This window comes from Cupressus sempervirens, chromosome 9 (genome assembly GCF_028749045.1).
Source record: "Cupressus sempervirens isolate cs-2001-9-10 chromosome 9, ASM2874904v1, whole genome shotgun sequence".
Classification (NCBI taxonomy): domain Eukaryota; kingdom Viridiplantae; phylum Streptophyta; class Pinopsida; order Cupressales; family Cupressaceae; genus Cupressus; species Cupressus sempervirens.
The window spans coordinates 263,241,214-263,249,401 of record NC_143126.1 but is presented as its reverse complement, the minus strand read 5'-3'; positions in this window follow the sequence as shown (position 1 = coordinate 263,249,401).

Sequence of the window (8,188 nt, the reverse complement as noted above, 5' to 3'; positions counted from 1 at the left end):
CCTAAGTATAGAGCATTGAGCATTCTTCAAAACAATATTGAAGATGTGGTCAAGAAATTAACCCAAATATGGAAACTTATCCATGGGTTGACCACTATAGAACAAGGAGAAACTGACCCTTTTGAGGGTAAAGATGATGATGAGAAAGATAATATAGTTGGGGAGGAAAATGATAAATAAACTGATAACAAGGAAATAACTTAGCAATAGCAAGATGAATAGCGTGTAAGACACACAAGTGCCAAGTATCAGTCCCCCACATGACACAGTCAAGTCTATTGAAACTATTATTGTTAAGGATGTCTCTGGTCTTTCAACTCAAAACATCATTCCCCTGACTAAAGAAGACTTGAAAAAGATATTGGACCCATCTACACTATAAGCTAAGCTATGTGAAAATCTAATTTTCGTTAGTATAGATGAGCTTGAAGAGGCAGTTAGTGATGTCACAAGGGACAAGGTGAATCCACAAGAACCAATTTCTATCATCCCTTTAGTTAATCAAGTACAACCTTTGACTCAAACAATAGTAGATACATCTATTAAGGTTGATACATTTTTTCATCTGTACCTAAGTTGATAAAATAGGACAGATAGATTCATCTGTACCTAAAGCACAAGGACAAGGTGCTATTTAAGTTATTGTAATAGATAAGAGAAAATATGAAGAGAGTGAGTAAACACGTAAGGTAAAGGAGAAAGAAGCCATCCAAGAATTGATAACTCTACCAACATCTAGCACTCCACCTACATAGACTCTTCAAAAGCTAAGCACGGAAGCTATACCATTGCAAATCTTAGTGCCATGCTCTAGCTCTTCAAAAGTTGAAAAGCTAATTCACTATGGAGATATCACTCTTGATGAAGAGATTATTACACCTAAGTTTGATTATGATATAATGACATTATACCAAAAATGAATTTTGGAACAAGCCTTAGAGAAGAAAAACCATCAAGAAATGCTTAGGAGAGAACACCAGCAGAAGCAAGCTCTTCAAGACATTAAAGACATCTTTTTGGATGCATTTAATCTACCAAATCCTGAAGAGACCAAGCCATTACTAGAAAAACTATTAGATATAGTGGAAAAGGTCAATAATGAAGACATTGATACTAATGCTAAACTCTTAGAATGGTTTAATAATAAATTCCAAATCAAGGTAAATGAAAAGATATCTGGTGATATAGCACTCACTCAAGTTGCATTGGAAATAAAGGTTGAGGATGTGAAGAAGATACTTAAGAATCTATTCTCATTGTACACCAAATTGTGTGACCCTACACTCATTACCCAAGAGACTAGGCATCAAATTCTAAGCCTAGAGAGAAATCTTAACATATTAGGTACAAGGTTACCTCAAAACCCTGCTCAAAGTGAGAAGCATATGCTTCAAACACAAAGTCAATTAGCTATGTTAATAGCAGAAGAGGCTAGCATAAGAGCCAAATTGACATGTATATCAACATCCCTCACCTCACACATGGAAATACTGCACAAGGAACTAGGTTACTCCAAGATTGTATTGAAGAAAGACCCTAATCTTTCTACCTTAGATGGCCTAGTGCACCTTATTGTTGAGCTTGCTATCCAAAATCATAATGGAAGTCCATAAATCCTTTTTAGAAAAACACACTATACCTGTATAGCCCATTTGACATAAGTGTCAAAAAGGGGGAGAGATAAACCATGGGGGAGAGACATAAAGCAAGGAAAAATATAACATAGGGGGAGAATAAAGAAAGGGAGAGCTAGAAACAATGAAATATAGAAAGAGAGTATGAACAATGGGGGAGTGAAGAATAAAAGAAAGGATGAAAGAACAAAGGGGGAGCCTAGTAGTAAAGTTATATCATTGGGGTGATATACATTTTTTGGAAAAGAAAACAACAAGCAACAGATACAGATATCAACTATGACAGAGCATATCAGATGAAAGAGTATCATATACAGTGCATTGAAGTCAGAGAGGAGCATAAATTTTGGATACATATTAGACATATTAACTTAGGGGGAGTTATCAATTCTAAGGTATATAGGTTATTGCAGAATTTTGAAAATTTTGAAGTTTTGTTTATAAGTTGAGTCATGGATATGTTATGCTCAAGAAGTTAAGAAGAATATTGTATTTTCATTTTTTTTTGGCACTCATGTCAAAGGGGGAGATTTTTTATCTTAGATTGGTTTTTACAAGTGAGTGACAACATACTTAAACCATTTACTTAGTTCATGTGGAACTAGTAATACATGTTGAGTTGCAATGAGTACCAAGTCACTCATGTGTCAAGTCACTTAGGTGCCAAGAAAATAGATCATGCCAAGTGATTCAGGAACTAAGTAAATAGTAGATGTCGAGTAGTGTAGATGTTCAGTTAGAAGCAAAAATATAGTGCATGCCAATCATTAGTGACTTCATTGCCGAGTGAAATAGTTTGGACATATTTGTTTGTAATGGCACAAACAACTATGTAAACCATTTTTAAGCTGACTCAAGGATAGACTAAGATCTTTTGAAGATAAGGATGAATCTATATCCAAATTTCCTATGCAATTGCATGCAACCAATAAAAAAATGGGAAGGTTTAAGTGAAAAAATGGATGAATCTTAGCTGTAGATTAATACCTAACCCTAAGCCACTAGTGTCTTCTTAAGGAGGACGAAGCCCTAAATTCTTAACAATGAGCAGAGTGTACAAGGGGTGAATGATCAAATTGAAATAGAAAACAAGATCATTTATAGAGATTCAAGGTGGCTTAGTAGTAAGAGTGAATTATAGAATCAGTTAGAGAAGAAAAAAGGATAGAGAAAGATACAACATTGATACATCAGATCATGAAGGATCAATTAGAGATTGGGTAAAGGTGATCTATTATTAGGCAAGAAAGTGCCAACTACAAGATCTATGCTAAGACATTTTAATAGGTGATTTCAATTAAATATCTTAACAGAGTAGTCCTAACAGGCTATATGAAATCCTTTAATAGGGTGCTTACTTAATTGTAAGTTGAAGTCCTCTAAACAAGCACACTTCTAATAGGGTGTTCAAATCCTCTAACAAGGTGGGACTTAATAGTCCTAGTAAGCCTTTAATATGGTAGGTCTTTTATAGGGTAGACCATGATTCATGTTCAAACCATTGTAACCATAATTGGATACACTTTATTGCCATAGTAGTGAAGATTTGTGGGTGTCATCCCCACCCTAGTTTTACCTTCTCACTTGGAGGTTTTCTAGGTAATCATATTTAGTGTTCTGTGTGTGTTTGATTGTATGTTTACATGGTTGATGCATATTCTTTATATGTTATTTTAGTATATTAATGCATTTGATATATGAATGGAAAAATTTTTATGGGTCAAAGTTTAAACTAATGATTAACCCCCCCTCTAGAAGGTTACTATCTTCCCACTTGTAATTCTGACATAATATTTCTTTAGTTGAGGATTCTTATTTATATGTTTTGAGATTAGAAGAGAAGCTAAAGAGGAGATATCAAGGTAATCTTGGAGGGAAGGAGAAGTAGGATCATTTGGTGAAGATCAAAGAGATTACTAAAGATGAATCAAAACCTGTTGAATAGAGGAAGAGGACAAAGAAAGGTGCATTTAGGGGTACTTTCTATGGATGTGGTGAAGAAGGAAAAATATCTTATGAATGATCATAGAAGGTTTGTAATAGAAGAACCATTATTATAAATGAGGTTGAAAACCCTATCAATGAACCTAAGAAAGGGGAGAATTCACTAGCTAGATGAGTATTTTTTGGTGAGAGGATATTTGGAACCAAGTCAGAGGAGTAATTTTCTAAGGACACATTGTAATTTTGGTGGTAAAATATATAGTGTGATTATGGATGGTGGTAGTACTAATAGCCTTATTACTGAGGAGATGGTTCATAAACCTAGTTTTAAGAGAATGAGATATCCTTTTACTTATAGGATAGGTTGATTATATGATGAATATGCTTTGGAAGTGAGGGATCAATGTCTTGTTGATTTTTAGATTAGGCAGTATAGGATCAAGTATTATGTGATATTTTAGACATGAGTAGTTATCACATGTTTCTTGGTAGACCTTGGTAGTATGATTGCAAGGATATGCATGATTATGTCAAGAAGGAGATTACTATTGAGAAAGATGGCAAGAAGAATTCCCTAATTCCTTTGCAAAATGAAGAGCTCGGTAGAAAGAACCTCAATATTGATAGTAGACTTAAGTTGAAGGATTCTAAGAGGGTTAGATTAGTGTGGAAAGAAAACATGTAGCACATTAAGGATGGATGCAACTAAGAAAAAGTGGAACAAGGGAAAGAGTGTGAAATTTGAAGACTTCGAGGACATGTATGTGAAGAACTAGTTTAGGATTTATGTGTGGAATCTCAGGATATTTTCTTCTAGCTACTGAGAACATCTTTTTTCACTTGTGGTCTGTGATGTAACAACATCCTAGGGTAGTTGGAAATCCTACACATTGGAGTGGTTTTCCCTTGGAGTTAGGGGATTGGGTCAAAGAGGAGGTGTTTCTTGGTCATTATTGAGTAGTTACTAGTTACAATATTGACCAAGGTTCTTAGTCATTGAAGGAGCTCAATATATACTATTTCTTAGCATTTACTATGTAACTCAACAATGCTTGTGGTTTTAACTAACACTTGATAATGTGATTTTTAGGATGGAATTCAGATGGATTTGGTTAGCTATCTTGGTGAATTTATTATATGAGGATTTAGAACATGATGCAGATCGATCATGGGATTTTGTGTGGACCTATCTAGGTCTTGATTAGTTGTTCTATGTGTATTTAGTGAGTGTTGTAAGCCTTTTAAGGAATTTTGTATTTAATATATTTTTGAGGTTGACTTGTGGCTCAACATGTATTAATGTAAGGGTTAATTTAATTTTTAACTTGCTAGGCCAACCTGTTTCTTAGATGGGTATAAGTAGGGGGCTTAGGAGATCTTGAGTCATTATTAATCTTAGTGTGGAGTAGCTGAGAGGAGAAAAGTGTATCAAAACTAGTAGGTGTGGTTTGAGAAACAAGGAGATTGCTTGGTGGATTGCAAGGATAAATTTAGATCTTGCTGGAGGTTTCTCCCAATGTGTTGTTGTGTTACAGATTTGGACTAGCCTAGATTCAAATTGCATGTCAAGGGATCTTGTAGATCTATTAGTTTATTTTTATTTGGCCATAACCAAAAAGGCCTTATAGCTTGACATATTTCATGTAATGAGTTTATTTATGAATTAAGGAGTTGATTTTGGTATCAGATTGTGTATTTTGTGTTGTCTTTCCACGATGTAGTTATTTGATGGAGGGTAGGACATCTCCTGTGGGGATCCTCCTACCTTACACTGCATTAGATATACTCTTATAGGTAGTATTATAGAGGCTTATGGACCTATAATCCATAAAAGAAGAAGGGTTATCTTTTTGGGGGATTAAGAAAATATAAGTGTTATTCAAATCTTTAGTGAGATAACTAGTTCCTAAAAAGTGACAATCTACCTTGAAAACCACCTCTTCCATAATATCCCAGTACTCTTAGAAAAAAGGAGGGAACCCATCCACACTAGGGTACCTAAAGGCTTGAAAGGAAAAGGAAACTAATTTCACCTTTTATTTACTAACTCTTCTCATAATCTTTTAGTTGTCTTCATTAGATACTAGCTCTGGAATACAGTCAAGGAGATTTCTTGGATCTTCTAGAGAATCAAATGAATCTTTGTTCATGAAATAGCTAACTAACTTTGTATTTATGCCATTCTCCTTAGTAATTTTGATTTCATGTTCCTTACTTAGAGATCTAATTAGTCTCTACATTTTTGGTTTAAAGTGTACTCATGAAAAAATTGAGTATTCCTATCACCTTCAATGAGTGATTGAATCCTTTCTTTTTGCTTCTAGAACACCTCCTCTTGTTTAAAGAGATTTAGCCATTATTCTCTAATTATTATTTTAGTTCTCCCCTATCTTCATCTTCATAATCTATTTCTATCTAATTTAGAATTTTTTTCTATTTTTTCAATTAGATATTTTTTCATTTCAAATGGGTCACCAAAATAAATTTTATTTGAACTATTAACTTTATCTTTTATCTCACCGAGTTTAGTGAAAAGGTTGATCATAAGTGAGCTAACAACTCTAGTATTCCACCATTTATAGATAAGGTCTTTAAGAATCTAGTTGGAAACCCACATATTTGTAAACCTAGAAAGGATTGCCAATCTTTTACCCATTTTCCATTATAGAAGAAGAGTATTAGGATCAAAATTTATTTTGGTTTTAGCTGTAACAAGAAATTCATCCATATTTTTCTAGTGATAAGAAAGGGTGAATTTGTCTAATCTAACCTATATCAGCCTATTCCACCATCTCCTATTGTTCCAATTAAACTTAGAGTTGATCATATCTAGCTCATTGAGACCCTAATCAAGCAAAAACACCTCAAGACCTATAATACTTTTTGAGTAGTCCTCATTACCCCCAATCTTCTAAAAGGGATAGAAGGGACAATTAAAGTCCATGGCTACCATTCATTTGGTATTAATGATGTTTCTCATCTAGTTAGCTAGGGAGCACCAAAACTATTTCCTTTGGTCTTTATTATTATCATAAATATTAAATAGATTTCTAGACCACCTAGATAAAGTATTATGACAACATTAAATAATAGAGTTAGGAGAGGAGTATATCAAAGTACCCAAGATTTTATTCTTATTGTACATAAGTGGTAGATCTCTAAAGCTCCTTGAGAATCCATAAAGATCTAATTCATAGTAGGCTAAACATGATTTATTTTTCTCTCAAACCCTTCTTGTTACATCTTATTTTCTTGGATAAGAACCATATTGACTTTGGTTTCTCATAGACAAGACTTTACTATATGTTGATTTGTAATGCTACTTAGACCTCTCATATTCCAAGAAAAAATCTCATTTCAAACCAAATAAATGTTGGGACCTACTCCTAAAACACTATACTAATGGGAACTTTCAAAATCTTGCATTCCACCTTTAACTTTGTGGGTCCCTTTTTTATGCTCCTCCTTCCTTTCAAAATCATTTCTATGAGGATTGGAGGTAGCATTAGTGGGAAATTTGACCACTTATAAGTCCCATTATAGGTTCAACTTGTTCTTTCTTTAAAAAATTCTACCCACAATATTGAAAAGTTTATCCTTCTCTTTGAGCTCCTTCGACAAAGATGAAGCATAAAGAGTTTTAAGAGTTATGATCTTCTATCTAGATCTTAAAGTACTAGAATCTTATGGGTTAGATAGGGAGGAATGGGGAGTCAGGGCCACAAAGAGATTTGATCTAAGAGCCAGATGTTGGCTTTCAAAGGAGAGGGGCCTAAGACAAAGAAAGAAAGGTTGATCAAGGTTTTTCTGACTACTTCATCAAGGATCAAATGTTGTGTGGGATTAAGAAGGGGGCTAGAAGGAAACATGTTCACATGATTCTGCATAGGGAAAATAAGAGAGATAGTAGGGTTTAATTAGGGGACCATTAGGGGAGAAGAGACAAAGGGGGGGTCTATACTAGTAGGGATATGAATAGACTAGTAGAAAAGGCTTAGGTGTCCAAACCTTTTACTCTAGGGTTTGGGTAAAGGCTCCCACATTAGATTCAAGAGAGACAGACATGGGGAGAAATTCATTGACTTTAACACTCACAAAAATCCTAGCATATAAAAGCCTTGATTTCTATTGAGTAATTTTATAAACTAATAGAAGAGAATGAAAAGGTTTTGTTATCCCTTTAAATACTTCAAAATTCTAAAACTCTAGACAAAGTCCAGGAAACCAAATGTAGGTAGGAGCTTTGGCTCTAAGGTCTATCATAGGATCCAATTTAGGTTTCAATTTACAAATGGGTAGCATGTTTTTTGCATTATTCCTAAGGGACCAAGGACCATTAGTGAGAACATAAGTAATATCTTCAACATTATAGAATGAAAATAGAAACATGTCATTTATTAGAGTGCTGACCTTTACACTATCTTTTAAAGACCATGTAGAAGAAGCCCATTTCTTTAGCATGTCAATGGATGTGGTGTTGCAAAAAAAATTTGGTTGACTTCCTACATACTTTCCTACTTGATGCTAGGAAAATCAACACAATTTTAGACAATGAAGAAGATTCAAACTTAACTTTGTTCAATCTCCACACTTTAGGCTCTACAAGACCT